Source organism: Ranitomeya variabilis, chromosome 6 (assembly GCF_051348905.1).
Source record: "Ranitomeya variabilis isolate aRanVar5 chromosome 6, aRanVar5.hap1, whole genome shotgun sequence".
Lineage (NCBI taxonomy): Eukaryota > Metazoa > Chordata > Amphibia > Anura > Dendrobatidae > Ranitomeya > Ranitomeya variabilis.
In genome coordinates, this window is record NC_135237.1 from 516374280 (window position 1) to 516387484 (window position 13205).

Sequence of the window (13205 nt, forward strand, 5' to 3'; positions counted from 1 at the left end):
ACCTCCACCCTCCCTTATCCTCTCCTCCTTTGAAGTCCACTCTGTCCGCATCTACTCTCCCTCCAACCTCCAAGTGACCCGGCCACTGCCTTTATTGACCAATTCTCCAGCTGGCTTCTTCACTTTCTCTCTGCTGACATTTCCACCATCATCATGGGTGACTTCAACATCCCCACTGATACCCTTCAGTCAACAGCCTCAAAACTTCTGTCCCTTACTTCATCTTTTGGACTTACTCAGTGGTCCTCCTCAGCCACCCACACAGACGGATATACATTAGACCTGGTCTTCACCCATCTCTGCTCTCTATCTAACTTCACCTCTCCCTCTATCCGACTACCATCTGCTTACTTTCTCATCCATCCTCCTCACCAGTCACTCATGTCCAGCAACATGTTGCCACCCACAGAAACCTTGCACACCTAGACACCTACACACTCTCTGACTCTATCCTACCACTGGCATCCATATCCTCACTCCACGACACAGACGGTGCCACTGCTATCTACAATGCCACTCTCGCATCAGCTATTGACACGGTTGCCCCTCTCGTTCATGGCAGAGTGTGACGTATCAATACATAACCCTGGCACAATAACACCACTAAAAAGCTCCGGCAAGTGTCCAGGGCTGCAGAGCGGCGTTGGAAGAGAACACATTCGCAAAACGACTTCACTGCATTCAAACAGGCAACACTCTCTTTTAAATCTGCTCTCACCTCTGCTAAACAGGCCTAGTTCACAACGCTTGTATGTTCCTTATCCTACAACCCCAAACAGTTATTAAAAACTTTTAACTCCCTCCTCCGCCCCCCACTGCCCCCTCCAACCTCCCTCATCTCTGCTGAGGGCTTTGCCACACACTTTAAAAATAAGATTGACCAAACAAGGCAAGTCTTCTTCATTGTTCAACCACCACAACCCCTTTGCGTACCAGACCAATGCCCAAACCCCATAACCTCCCTATCCAACATCACTGAGGGGGGGATTGTCTCCTCTCCAAATCGTACCTCACCACCTGTGTGCTCGACCCCATCCCATCCCACCTTCTCCCCAACCTCACCACCACTCTTTTCCCATCCCTAACCCACCTCTTCAACCTATCACTAACTTCTGGCACCTTCCCTTCTGCTTTCAAACATGCCACAATCACGCCTATCCTTAAAAAGCCAACCCTCGATCCAACTGCTATGTCCAGCTATCACCCAATATCGCTGCTCCCATTCACTTCCAAACTCCTGGAGCAGCACGTCCATGCTGAACTTTCTCTTTGACAATCTACAATCTGGTGTCCACCCCATCACTCAACTGAGACAGCCCTGACCAAAATTACTAACGACCTACTTACAGCCAAAGCTAACGGACAATACTCTATACTCCTACTCCTAGACCTGTCCTCTGCTTGTGACACAGTTGACCACTGCCTCCTACTACAGATCCTCTCCTCCTTTGGCATCAAAGACCTCGCCCTATCCTGGATCTCCTCATACCTTTCCAACCGCACATTCACCGTCTCCAACTCCCACACTACCTCCTCATCCCACCCTCTCTCTGTTGGAGTCCCCCAAGGCTCTGTTCTAGGACCCGTACTCTTCTCAATCTATACACTTGGCCTGGGACAACTCATAAAGTCACATGGATTCCAGTACCACCTTTATGCTGATGACACTCAGATCTACCTCTCTGGCCCAGACGTCACCTCTCTGCTGTCCAGAATCCCGGAGTGTCTATCAGCCATATCCTCCTTCTTCTCCTCTCACTTCCTCAAACTCAATGTGGACAAATCTGAACTCAATTCCTCCATCTCATAGATCTTCCTTACCTGACCTATCTATCGTAATTAACGACATCACACTTTCCCCCGTACTGGAAGTCCGCTGCCTCGGAGTAACCCTTGACTCTGCCCTGTCCTTCAAACCACACATCCAAACTCTTTCCACCTCCTGTCGCCTCCAGCACAAAAATATCTCCAGAATCCATCCTTTCCTCAACTGTCAATCTACTAAAATGCTTGTGCATGCCCTCATCATCTCCTGCCTCGACTACTGCAACATCCTTTTCTGTGGCCTCCTTGCTAACACCCTTGCACCTCTCCAGTCCATCCTTAACTCTGCTGCCCGACTAATTCATCTCTCTCCTCTCTACTCCTCCGCTTCCCCCCTCTGCGAATCTCTTCACTGGCTCCCATTCCCTCAGCGTATCCAGTTCAAATTACTAATACTGACCTAAAATGATGTACAATAACAAATTGTATTGTGGTACCGTGTTAGCCAGAAAAATCGATGTGAATACTTTTCTGCCCAATGATGACAGATGATAGATAATACTGACCTACAAAGCCATCCATGACCTGTCTCCTCCATATATCTCTGAACTAATCTTCCCTCACACAATCTCCGGTCCTCCCAAGACCTCCTTCTCTCCTCCACACTTATTCGCTCCTCACCTAACCGCCTCCAAGACATCTCCAGAATATCCCCGATCATCTGGAATTCTTTGCCCCAACACATCCGACTATCAACCACATTCGGATCCTTCAGACGGAATCTGAAAACCCACATCTTCAGGAAAGCCAACAGCCTGCACTGACCCCGCTGCCTCCTCACCACTACTGAAGCTACCGGCTCACCAACACCGGAGCTCCTGCAACCCTCAACCTACTGTCTCCTTTCCCACCATCCTGTAGAATGTAAGCCCGCAAGGGCAGGGTCCTCGCCCCTCTGTATCAGTCTGTCATTGTTAGTTTGTTTACTGTAAGTGATATTTGTATGTAACCCCTTCTCATGTACAGCACCATGGAATCAATGGTGCTATATAAATAAATAATACAAGATAGATTAATAGATAGATGATAGATAGATGATAGATAATTAAGATAATTATAGATAGACAGATAATAGATGGATAGATAATAGATAATAGATAGATAATTATAGATAGATAATAGATAGATGATAAATATAGATAATAGATAGATAGATATATAGATAATAGATAATATATAGATAGATAGATAATAGATATATAGATAATATATAGATAAATAGATAATAGATAGATATATAGATGATAGATAGATAGATAGATAGATAGATAGATAGATAGATAGATAGATATTTACATTGGTTTATTGTTAGAGTATACATCCAGGTAATTTTGATGGCTTTGATTTACAATATCTGTGATATTCCAGCTGTGGACACAACCCTGTGTGTTTTGATTGCAAATCCTGAGGTAAAATAATCAATACTGTCCACATCGATGCACAACATCACAAAAAGGAAAATCGATGCGTGGATCAATCTTTCTGGCCATATACACTGTGTTCCAAATTATTATGCACAAAGAGTTTAGGAGTGATAAGGTTAGAATTTTTTTGTTTGTCATTTAAACTCATTGATGGTGATGTGTGTCAGGGCTCTTTATATCACTGAAAGCAATTGCAGATACCTGTGCACATTAGTTTGGCAGGTTTGTCCAAATAAAGGCAAGACTACTTAAGAAGGCTGTTCCACATTATTAAGCAGCCTACATTTTTTGCCAAAATGGGAAAGAAAAAGGATGTGTCGGCTGCTGAGAAGCAACAAATTGTGGAGTATTTAGGTCAAGGCATGACTACAATCAACATTGCCAAGACACTTCATCGTGATCATCGCACAATCAAGAAGTATGTAGCTGATTCCCAGCACACACGTGTGCGCGCTGATAAGGAAAAATTGAGGACTCTTTCCAACAGGCAATTGCGTAAGGTTAAAAGAGCAGCTGCAAAAATGCCTTGTCATAGCAGCAGACAAGTTTTTGAAGCTCCTGGTGCCTCCAACGTCCCCAGAACAACAAGATGCAGGGTCCTTCAGAGGTTTGCAGCTGTGCGTAAGCCATCCTGTCGACCACCTCTACCCACTGCACACAAGCAGAAACGGCTCCAGTGGGCCAAACGATACATGAAGACTGACTTCCAAACTGTTTTGTTCACCGATGAGTGCCGTGCAACGCTCGATGGTCCAGATGGATGGAGTGGAGGATGGCTGGTTGATGGACACCCCATGAAAACACGGCTAAGGCGCCAACAAGGAGGAGGTGGAGTAATGTTTTGGGCTGGAATCATGGGGAGAGAGATTGTCGGCCCCTTTATGATCCCTGAAGGGGTAAAGATGAACTCCATAATCTATGTGGAGTTTCTAAAACAACACTTCCTGCCATGGTTCAAGAGGAAGAACCGTGCTTTCCGCAGCAAGATCGTTTTCATGCATGATAATGCACCGTCTCATGCTGCAAAAAACACATCTGCATCTCTGGCTGCTATGGGCATAAAAGAGGACAAACTTATGGCGTGGCCACCATCTTCCCCTGACCTCACCCCATTGAGAACCTCTGGAGCATCATCAAAAGGAGTGTCTATGATGGCGGGAGGCAGTTCACATCTAAGCTACAGCTCTGGGAGGGTATTCTGTCCACATGCAAAACAATTGAAGCAGAAACCATCCAAAAACTGACAAATTCAATGGACGAGAGAGTTCAGAAGCTTCTTTTGAACACGGGGTCCTATGTGCAAATGTAACATCACCTAGAATAAAGTTTTCACTTGAAAACTGTTTGATTTCATTTTGTAATAAGCTGATAATGCTTATAACTTCACAATCGACCATTTTTTTGTTCAAAATAAAAAAAAAAGTTGAAAACTCTGCTGTGCATAATAATTTGGAACATGCATTGTGAGTGTTTATTTTTTTTTTTTAAAGATACTGATTTCATAGGCAGTTTGTTCCAAAACATTGCAATTATACTAGAATAGTAGATGACTGGAAAATAACAATGACTGCAATTCAGATAGGTAATTTAGAGAAAATATGAGGAAATATTATTTGCATAATAATTTGGAACACAGTGTAATGACGGATTGTAACTTGGTCACGTTGATGCAGTGCTGGTAACATGGCTGAATGATACTATGCCCTTTAAAATCTAGATAAGAGGAAAGAGATGAAAAAAGGAAAAAAAACAACAGCAAAGAACTCTTCATTTTGTAAAAATCAGGTAACACCCAATAAAGATGTCATTAATGCTCCCACAGGAGAAATCACCCACTTCCGCACTCCTTAATGACTAATTAGTAAGTGTCTGTGCGGCAGAGGCTCATCCACAGCCCAATCCCTGCACTCCATTTCCTCTTATTTCTATCTATCATACACATCAATTCCATATGGAGCCAACTAAGAGCAGAACTCACAGGAGACGCCGGCGGAGGGAGAAGCCGGGGGACAATTCATGTGGGGACATTACTAGGGGCCACTCACTCTGATTTTTTGGAAATCAGTTTGTCAGATCTGGCAGAGGTGTTTGCTATATACTCATGCATTAATGCGGATTACAGCGACGCTTCATTATCTTCACTCAGAGTGTTATCATGATGCTGAAAATGACCCATCTATATTTATCTACCTCTGACATAGGCCGGGATTAGGATACTTAGCATAGATAAATCCTATTCTCCCAGGCGCAAATCACATCCATGCTGAAAAAGGGAGTTACTGCGTCTCCTGAGCAAATATTAGATTGTAATGTACATAAGGCAGTCCTGGCGGTGGTGGTGCCAAGCCTTGCCAGCTGGCACAGTGCTATCTACAGTCATAAGGAAAGTTCCTGTGGTTAACATTTATTTTTCTGGCTCTATGTGACAAACAACAGCTGAAAGGCCACAGAAAAGCCCAAGCAATCAAGGCAGCAGCACAGCCCCTGCCCCAACATTGCACCGATCACATACCACCAACATCAGAGGGGGCAAATACACTTTATTTTAATTTTGTGCAAGCAAACCTAAGCTGCCATTAAATAGTCACTTACAGCCTCATGTACCACCCAGTGCTCTGTGGCTGCCATCTAATATTACATAGCCTGAGTGTATTAGCATATGAGTGCAATATAGTCCTCTATGGCGCCATGTATACAACTACATGCAATTTACTGACAATAAGCTTAATATTAGTGCACGCAAGGCACTGCTATGTAAAGGCAATAAACATTTTATTTGGGTTCGTTTTGGTGCAAAATATCAGTAAACAATAGTATTATATGAGTGTATGCACTCTATAGTATAATGTAGGAGCCATTCAGTGCTACATGCATATAATATATGGAGGAAAAATGCTATATGGATGCAACATAGAACTACATCTAATATCACATATATAATGTAGCGAGTAAAATGATGTATTGATGCAATGTAGAACAACATACAATATCATATATGTAATATATAGAGTAAAATGCTAAAAGAGTGCAATGAAAAACTACAAGCAATATTATATACATATAATATATAGGATGCATTGTAGAACTGCATACAATATCATATATGTAATATATAGAGTAAAATGCTATATGAATGCTACATACATTATCATATACATAGTATATAGAGTAAAATGCTATATAGATGCTACATACATTATCATATACATAGTATATAGAGTAAAATGCTATATAGATGCTACATACATTATCATATACATAGTATATAGAGTAAAATGCTATATAGATGCTACATACATTATCATATACATAGTATATAGAGTAAAATGCTATATGAATGCTACATACATTATCATATACATAGTATATACAGATCCTTCTCAAAAAATTAGCATATAGTGTTAAATTTCATTATTTACCATAATGTAATGATTACAATTAAACTTTCATATATTATAGATTCATTATCCACCAACTGAAATTTGTCAGGTCTTTTATTGTTTTAAAACTGATGATTTTGGCATACAACTCCTGATAACCCAAAAAACCTGTCTCAATAAATTAGCATATCAAGAAAAGGTTCTCTAAACGACCTATTACCCTAATCTTCTGAATCAACTAATTAACTCTAAACACATGCAAAAGATACCTGAGGCTTTTAAAAACTCCCTGCCTGGTTCATTACTCAAAACCCCCATCATGGGTAAGGGCCCCTTCACACTGGTCGATTCTGCTACGATTACGACGCATTTACGTCATATTCGACATCGCAGTACGAGCTCGTAGCCAGCGGTCACACTCTACGATGTTAACGCTTTTTCTGACGTAGTTGCGATGTGAACGTCACGCGTCGCAATCGTACGCTACCCTTCACACCGCCATAGTCCTACGACTCCGAGCGTGACGTATTACCAACATGGGCGTGCTAAAACGTCACGCCCAATCAGGAGACAGGTATGCGGAAGCCCAACCCACGTAGTCGCATTACGAGCTCGTATGACCGCCGTCACATACTACGATTTCGACCGCCACAGCGAGACATTTACGACGAAAGAAAGTTCTGCTCTTTCTTTCACATCGTACGATGCTGGGCTGCGTCGCAAATCGTAACGCCATGTCACACTTTGCAACCTCGGAACGAGGACGGATAAACGTCACAAATCGAACGCTCGTTCAGACTTTGATTGCACAGTGTGAAGGGGCCCTAAGACTAGCGACCTGACAGATGTCAAGAAGGCCATCATTGACACCCTCAAGCAAGAGGGTAAGACCCAGAAAGAAATTTCTCAACAAATAGGCTGTTCCCAGAGTGCTGTATCAAGGCACCTCAATGGTAAGTCTGTTGGAAGGAAACAATGTGGCAGAAAACGCTGTACAACGAGAAGAGGTGACCGGACCCTGAGGAAGATTGTGGACTGAGTCTGGTGTGGAAACATCCAGAGCCACCGTGCACAGGCGTGTGCAGGAAATGGGTTACAGGTGCCGCATTCCCCAGGTAAAGCCACTTTTGAACCATAAACAGTGGCAGAAGCGCCTGACCTGGGCTACAGAGAAGCAGCACTGGACTGTTGCTAAGTGGTCCCAAGTACTTTTTTCTGATGAAAGCAAATTTTGCATGTCATTCGGAAATCAAGGTGCCAGAGTCTGGAGGAAGACTGGGGAGAAGGAAATGCCAAAATGCCTGAAGTCCAGTGTCAAGTACCCACAGTCAGTGATGGTGTGGGGTGCCATGTCAGCTGCTGGTGTTGGTCCACTGTGTTTCATCAAGGGCAGGGTCAATGCAGCTAGCTATCAGGAGACTTTGGAGCACTTCATGCTTCCATCGGCTGAAATGCTTTATGGAGATGAAGATTTCATTTTTCAGCACGACCTGGCACCTGCTCACAGTGCCAAAACCACTGGTAAATGGTTTACTGACCATGGTATTACTGTGCTCAATTGGCCTGCCAACTCTCCTGACCTGAACCCCATAGAGAATCTGTGGGATATTGTGAAGAGAAAGTTGAGAGACGCAAGACCCAACACTCTGGATGAGCTTAAGGCCATGTGCACACGTTAAGTATTTTTCGCGTTTTTTTCGCGTTTTTTCGCTATAAAAACGTGATAAAAACGCAAAAAAAACGCTTACATGTGCCTCCCATTATTTTAAGTGTATTCCGCATTTTTTGTGCAAATGTAGCCTTTTTTTCCGCGAAAAAATCGCATCGCGGAAAAAAAAGCAACATGTTCATTAAAATGCGGAATTGCAGGGGATTCCGCACACTTAGGGGTCCATTGATCTGCTTACTTCCCGCACGGGGCTGTGCCCACCATGCGGGAAGTAAGCAGATTATGTGCGGTTGGTACCCAGGGTGGAGGAGAGGAGACTCTCCTCCACGCACTGGGCACCATATAAGTGGTCAAAAAATAAGAATTAAAATAAAAAAAAGCGATATACTCACCCTCGATGTCTTCCCGCCTCCACTGCATGCTGCCGCTTCGGTTCCTGTAGCTGATGTGCGGCGAAGGACCTTGCCGATGACGTCACTGTCCTGTGATTGGTCGTGAGCGGTCATGTGACCGCTCACGTGACCGTGACGTCACGGAAGGTCCTGCGCGCACACACCAGCTATAGGAAGACGAACAGACGCCGCTGATGAGATGTCTGGGTGAGTCTAAGCATTTTTTTATTTTTTTTATTATTTTTAAACATTCTCTCTTTTACTATAGATGCTGCATAAGCTGCATCTATAGTAAAAAGTTGGTCACACTTGTCAAACAGTATGTTTGACAAGTGTGACCAACTTGTCAGTCAGTTTTCCAAGCGATGCTACAGATCGCTTGGAAAACTTTAGCATTCTGCAAGCTAATTACGCTTGCAGAATGCTAAAAAAACGCGAAAAAAACGGAAAAAAAACGCAAAAAAAAAATGCGGATTTCTTGCAGAAAATTTCCGGTTTTCTTCAGGAAATTTCTGCAAGAAATCCGCAACGTGTGCACATACCCTAAGGCCGCTATTGAAGCATCCTGGGCCTCCATAACATCTCAGCAGTGTCACAGGCTGATTGCCTCCATGCCACGCCGCATTGAAGCAGTCATTTCTGCCAAAGGATTCCCGACCGAGTATTGAGTGCATAACTGAACATTATTATTTGATGGTTTTTTTGTTTGGTATTAAAAAACACTTTTATTTGATTGGCCGGTTGAAATATGCTAATTTATTGAGACAGGTTTTTTGGGTTATCAGGAGTTGTATGCCAAAATCATCAGTATTAAAACAATAAAAGACCTGACAAATTTCAGTTGGTGGATAATGAATCTATAATATATGAAAGTTTAATTGTAATCATTACATTATGGTAAATAATGAAATTTAACACTATATGCTAATTTTTTGAGAAGGACCTGTAGAGTAAAATGCTATATGGATGCTACATACATTATCATATACATAGTATATAGAGGAAAACTGCTATATGGATGCAACATACAACTACATGCAATGGACTGAAATAAAAGTACAACGCACTTTATGTTAGTGCACATGAGCCTCTGCAATGTAAAGGCAATACAAATATAATTTGGGTTTGTTTTGGTGCAAAATATCAGCAAAAAAATCATATTATATGGATGCACTATATAGTATAATGTAGGAGCCACTCAGTGCTGTATGCATATAACATACAGAGGGGAAATGCTAAAAGGATGCAATGTAGAACTGCATGCAATATGATGACATAATAGAAGTGTTACTTTATATTAGTGCAATGTTCTATAAGTGCAATATTCATCTTATTTAGGTTTATTTTGATGCAAAGTAGTAATGTATCAATGTATCAGCACAAAACAGTGTTACACGGATGATGCTCAATATGGTAGAATGTTGGAGTCATGGGTGGCTATATGTGGAGACAAGAGTAGTATAGAGTAAAATGCTACATGGGTGCAATGTAGAAGTATATATGATGTATAGAGTACAGACACTACATGGGTGCAATGTAGAAGTATACATGATGTATAGAGTACAGACACTACATGGGTGCAATGTAGAACTATATATGATGTATAGAGTACAGACACTACATGGGTGCAATGTAGAACTATAAATGATATATAGAGTACAGACACTACATGGGTGCAATGTAGAACTATAAATGATATATAGAGTACAGACGCTACATGGGTGCAATGTAGAACTATAGATGATATATAGAGTACAGACGCTACATGGGTGCAATGTAGAAGTATATATGATGTATAGAGTACAGACGCTACATGGGTGCAATGTAGAACTATAAATGATATATAGAGTACAGACGCTACATGGGTGCAATGTAGAACTATAAATGATATATAGAGTACAGACGCTACATAGGTGCAATGTAGAAGTATATATGATGTATAGAGTACAGACGCTACATGGGTGCAATGTAGAAGTATATATGATGTATAGAGTACAGACGCTACATGGCTGCAATGTAGAACTATAAATGATATATAGAGTACGGACACTACATGGGTGCAATGTAGAACTATAGATGATATATAGAGTACAGACGCTACATGGGTGCAATGTAGAACTATAAATGATATATAGAGTACAGACGCTACATAGGTGCAATGTAGAACTATAAATGATATATAGAGTACAGACGCTACATAGGTGCAATGTAGAAGTATATATGATGTATAGAGTACAGACGCTACATGGGTGCAATGTAGAAGTATATATGATGTATAGAGTACGGACACTACATGGGTGCAATGTAGAACTATAAATGATATATAGAGTACGGACACTACATGGGTGCAATGTAGAACTATAGATGATATATAGAGTACAGACGCTACATGGGTGCAATGTAGAACTATAAATGATATATAGAGTACAGACGCTACATGGGTGCAATGTAGAACTATAGATGATATATAGAGTACAGACGCTACATGGGTGCAATGTAGAACTATAGATGATATATAGAGTACAGACGCTACATGGGTGCAATGTAGAAGTATAGATGATATATAGAGTACAGACGCTACATGGGTGCAATGTAGAACTATATATGATGTATAGAGTACAGACACTACATGGGTGCAATGTAGAACTATAGATGATATATAGAGTACAGACGCTACATGGGTGCAATGTAGAAGTATATATGATGTATAGAGTACAGACGCTACATGGGTGCAATGTAGAACTATATATGATGTATAGAGTACAGACACTACATGGGTGCAATGTAGAACTATAGATGATATATAGAGTACAGACGCTACATGGGTGCAATGTAGAAGTATATATGATGTATAGAGTACAGACGCTACATGGCTGCAATGTAGAACTATAAATGATATATAGAGTACGGACACTACATGGGTGCAATGTAGAACTATAGATGATATATAGAGTACAGACGCTACATGGGTGCAATGTAGAACTATAAATGATATATAGAGTACAGACGCTACATGGGTGCAATGTAGAACTATAGATGATATATAGAGTACAGACGCTACATGGGTGCAATGTAGAAGTATAGATGATATATAGAGTACAGACGCTACATGGGTGCAATGTAGAACTATATATGATGTATAGAGTACAGACACTACATGGGTGCAATGTAGAACTATAGATGATATATAGAGTACAGACACTACATGGGTGCAATGTAGAAGTATATATGATGTATAGAGTACAGACGCTACATGGGTGCAATGTAGAAGTATATATGATGTATAGAGTACAGACGCTACATGGGTGCAATGTAGAACTACTGTAATATATAGAGTAAAAGTGTTATATGAAGCATTGTACTTGTATATAACTAGTGTAAGTGAGATGCAGGGTACCATGTAGGGTCTGTGCGGGGCAGATGCAGCACTGTGTGACTGGGGGCTACACGGGTTTTGCTACAGTGAAGTGCCTGTAACTATAGGAAGTCCCAGCTCTCAGGCAGCAGATACACAGGGGGCAGAGGAAAGGAACAAATGGGACACAAGTCTCCAGATCCCTTTATGATCATTGTATCAGTACAATGCAGAACTATCTCCGGAGCGGCAGCCATATATACATACAAGTCTCCTTCCTGGGGCTGAGCCTGCAGCATGGGCTGTGCATAGCCCTGTGCACGAGCTCAGCGCTGGAGTCACTTCCTTCTGCCTTGTGTTGCAATGTGACAATGTACAGAAAGTGCTGAAAGTTGTGCTAAGCTCTATGGCAGGAGGGGTATGAGAGGGGAATGGTGACAGGCTCCTTACCAGGTGCGGTGGTGGTCGGAGGGTCAGTAGTCCATGCTCCGGCAGACAGTGAGAAGCCTCGGCAGCACACAGCTCCTCACCGGGCAGCACCCCGCTCCTCACCGGGCAGCACCCCGCTCCTCACCGGGCAGCACACAGCTCCTCACCGGGCAGCACACAGCTCCTCACCGGGCAGCACACCGCTCCTCACCGGGCAGCACACCGCTCCTCACCGGGCAGCACACCGCTCCTCACCGGGCAGCACACCGCTCCTCACCGGGCAGCACACCGCTCCTCACCGGGCAGCACACCGCTCCTCACCGGGCAGCACACCGCTCCTCACCGGGCAGCACACCGCTCCTCACCGGGCACCACAAGCTCTGGGCTGCGGGCTCACTGCTCGGGCTCTGCCTCCTGCTGACGTCATATAAGCCAGGAGAGCGCTGGTTGCCTTAGCAACTCCGGGCTGCTGTGCGCTGCCTTCAGTGGGGTCATCATCCCTCATAGTGCGCGCACATTCAGAGCAGAGCTCCGGCCGCCGCTGCTGCTGCACAGCTTCTTCTGCTCTGTCCAAGAATGTAAATATTATGTTGTTTCTTTGGAAGAGTATTTGTTCGTAAATCCTCTGTCTCCTCTTCTCAGTTCTGTGGGAATAATGGAGGAAGAAGGGGCTGCTGCAGAGGTCACTGTGCCTGACAGCAGGGAGGGGGCTGTATTGTGGGATAACAATGG

The 13205-nt window shown here is 42.9% G+C and overlaps 1 protein-coding gene across 1 annotated transcript in view; it reads right to left on the reverse strand.

The window, feature by feature from the left end:
* NCALD (neurocalcin delta) overlaps positions 1-12850 on the reverse strand; it is a 101971-nt gene extending 89121 nt beyond the window's left edge. Inside the window, exon 1 of the mRNA XM_077270980.1 lies at positions 12495-12850. The gene's annotated coding sequence lies outside the window, so the exon portion shown is untranslated. The remainder of the gene's footprint in view (positions 1-12494) is intronic.
* Positions 12851-13205: the final 355 nt, after the last annotated feature.